The following is a 3,550-nucleotide window of genomic DNA, read 5'->3' on the forward strand; positions in this document are numbered from 1 at the left end:
CTGCACTTTCTGGGTTGGGAAAAACTCGCCTAAAGACGGGCGTCTTTAAGAGAAGACGCTCGGATTTGATGATACGGGACGGGCGGATTCTTCAGAAGACGGACGGATTTTAGTCCAGGAATTTTTCTTGTTTTCCTCAGCTTAGAAGACGGGCGTCTTCTTTCCAAGACTGACGGATTTTCAGAGACGGGCGGATTGCTGTTCAGGACGCCCGGATTCTCTCACAGTCAAAAATATTTCAAAATTTCAGCTCATAGGGACGGGCGTCTTCTACCCAGTACGCTCGGATTGTCTGAAGACGGGCGGATTCTCCTGAATCCGCTCGGATTCGACCCCTTTGTACCCGGATTCAGTTCCATCCGTGTACAATGCATTTCCCTTATCATTCTTCCATTCTTCTTCATATCTTGTGTTCTTCATTGTGGGGGCGTTACTAAGGCATGATTAGCCTAGGCAATTCCCATCTCCACACTAAGCTAAAGCACTACACATCAATTGAAATTATTAGTCCCTCCCTTACTTCTCTCAAACATGACAATTATCTTGATCAAAGTAAATAAAAAATCCAAAGATGACAAAAATGCAATACAAGAATTTAAATGCGAGTTAGGGAGTTAGAAATATTTACAAATGGTGGTTTAGGGAGGACTCCACCAAACTCTCATTCTTGATGAGATGTCAAGGGGGCATGTTCAAGGTGTTGTTGATGTTGCTCAACACCTTGAAGAAATAATCAAAAGCTTGTTCATTATCTTATAAATCTCTTCAATAGACCTTTGCCTTTGTTGTTGATCTTGATCGATGGCATTACCAATGTAGGGATTAAAAATCCCTTCAAATTCGTCGTCCCAAAGACCACAAACTTCATTAAGTTGATCATTGAAAATCTCTTTATTTGATGGAGACAACTCTCCCAATTTCTTCTCTTGGCCAATGAGGCCATCCTCTTCTTCTTTGATTGATTTTGATGAGCTTTGCAAGCTCTCCTTGTCACAATTCACTTGCTCTTTGAATGGAGCATCTTCAATTTTCTTCTTCCATTGGAGTTCTGACTTCTTCTTCTCATCCTTTCGGCTATAATGATCAATCATGAAACATGGTTCATGCAAACGAGGAGCTCTCATAGTCTTGTCAAGATTAAAGGTTATGCTTTCATCTCCCACTTCTAGAGTGAGCTCACCATGTTTCACATCAATTACCGCACCCGCGGTGTGTAGGAAAGGTCTTCCTTGAATGATTGGAATGTTGGAATCTTCCTCCATATCAACAATGACAAAGTCCACCGGGATGAAAAACTTCCCAATTCGCACAGGGACATCTTCCCATATCCCTAATGGTGTCTTCGTCGATCTATCGGCCATTTGGAGTGTGATGTTGGTGCATTTAAGCTCTCCCATCCCCAACCTTTTACTCACCGAGTACGGCATGACACTCACACTAGCCCCTAGATCACATAAGGCTTTGTTGATCGTTGTGTCGCCAATGGTACACGGTATTGAGAAGATTCCCGGATCCTTTAGTTTTGGAGGTGAACTCCCTTGAAGTATTGCACTACTCACCTTAGTGAAGGCGATAGTCTCAAGTTTCCGGATCGACTTCTTCTTTATGAGGATATCTTTCATGTATTTCGCATAGGCCGGTACGTGATTGATTAATTCCGTGAAAGGAATCGAGACTTCCAAATTATTCAAAATTTCCATAAACTTTCCAAGTTGGTCATCAAATTTGGGCTTGGCTTGATGACTTGGAAAAGGAAGTCTAATCACAATGGGCTCCTTCTCCTTGACCTTGTCTTCATTTTTCTTTGAACTTTCTTCTTTTGATGATTCTCCATCTTTGGAGTTTTGCACAATTTCTTCCGTATCACTAGCTTCCACAACTTCATCCTCAACTTGCTTCTTCGGTGCTTCATACCTTGTACCACTTCTCAAGTGAATGGCACTAACCGTTTCATGTCTTGGGGGATTACTTTGAGGTGGTAATTGCCTCTTTTGCCTTTGATGCTAGTTGAGTCAATTGGGTTTCCAACATCTTGGTGTAAGCTAGGATGTTGTTGATGGTGGTTTCCTTTGCTTGGCTATCTTTTTGCATTTGAGTGAAAAATTCTTGTTGATTCTTTTGCATTTGGAGGACCGCTTTTTGGACATCAAAACCTTGGTCATTTTGGTGATTGTATGGATTTTGATTTTGGTAACCTTGGTTTTGATTGTAAAAGGGTCTTTGATTTTGGTTTCTCATGGGTGGTGGAGTGTATGTTGTTTGAGGGTTTTGAACATTTTGGCTTTTGTATGAGAGATTTGGATGGAATTTGGTGTTCTTATTGTAATAGTTGGAATAAGGGGTACCACTCTTGTATGCTTGAAAAGCATTCACTTGTTCATTTGTTCCCCTACATTCACTTTGGTCATGTCCCAAAGTTCCACAATTCTCACATATCCCACTTGGGATTGATGAAGATGCCGTCATGGCATTAACATGATGCTTTGGTGATTTTGAGACTTCTTCAAGTCTAGCCATAGCTTTTTCAAACTTCAAATTGATTGTGTCGATGTGAGCACTAAGTTGAGCACCCAATTGAGTAACGGAGTCCACTTCATGCTTTCCTCCTCTAGTAGCCTTGCGAGGTCTACTATATTGTGAGTTATGGACCGCCATTTCCTCAATTTTGTTCCATGTTTGATTGTCATCAACTTCGGTGAACATTCCATTTGATCCCATGTTGAGAATGTTCCTTGAATCTTCATATAAACCATTCCAAAATTGTTGTACCAAGAACCATTCGCTAAGTCCTTGGTGAGGACATGAGCGACAAATTCCCTTGAACCGCTCCCAAGCTTCATACAAAGATTCTTCATCCCTTTGCTTAAAACCCGTAATTTGGGCTCTTAGCATGTTAGTCTTTTCCGGTGGGTAGAACTCTTTATAGAAAGCTAGAGCCAACTTCTTCCAAGAATCTATTCCGAGAGTGGCCTTATCAAGGCCCTTCAACCATTGTTTTGCGGTGCCGATTAGCGAAAAAGGAAATAAGACCCATCGAATTTGGTCTTGAGTTACACCGGTTTGAGAAATCGCATCACAATAGTCACAAAAGGTTTCCATATGAGAATGAGGGTCTTCACTAGGCATCCCCCCAAATTGGCTCCTTTCGACTAATTGGATAAAGGCGGATTTGGCAATAAAATTTCCGGTTAGATGTTGTGGTGTGGGAGTACCATTGGGTAGGTTCTCCTCGGTGGGTACGGAATGTGACGAGAATTTAGGCATTGTAGGTTGATTTTGGGTGGTATTGTGTAATGGGTTCTCCTCTCCTTCTCTTGCAAAAGGGTTGATGAACTCAATAGTTGGTTGAATAACCTCACTAATACCTCTCAAATTCCTCCTAGCAACTCTCCTATTGTTTGTTAAGGTTCTTTCAATTTCACGATCAAAAGGAAATAAGTCACTTTGTGATCTTCTAGACATGCAAAATATCAAACAACTTAAAAACAATTAGAACAAACCTTGAGGAGTTTTACTTCCCCAAGGCAAAGAAAGACACAACTAATAACAA

At 41.2% G+C, this 3,550-nt stretch overlaps 1 non-coding gene across 1 annotated transcript; it reads left to right on the forward strand.

Moving 5' to 3' along the window:
* Positions 1–2,785: 2,785 nt before the first annotated feature.
* On the forward strand, positions 2,786–2,892 carry LOC141639875 (small nucleolar RNA R71). The gene has a single exon (XR_012542736.1). It is a non-coding gene; the product is annotated as a small nucleolar RNA R71 (small nucleolar RNA).
* The last annotated feature ends 658 nt before the right edge of the window (positions 2,893–3,550 follow it).

This window comes from Silene latifolia, unplaced genomic scaffold (genome assembly GCF_048544455.1).
Source record: "Silene latifolia isolate original U9 population unplaced genomic scaffold, ASM4854445v1 scaffold_57, whole genome shotgun sequence".
Lineage (NCBI taxonomy): Eukaryota > Viridiplantae > Streptophyta > Magnoliopsida > Caryophyllales > Caryophyllaceae > Silene > Silene latifolia.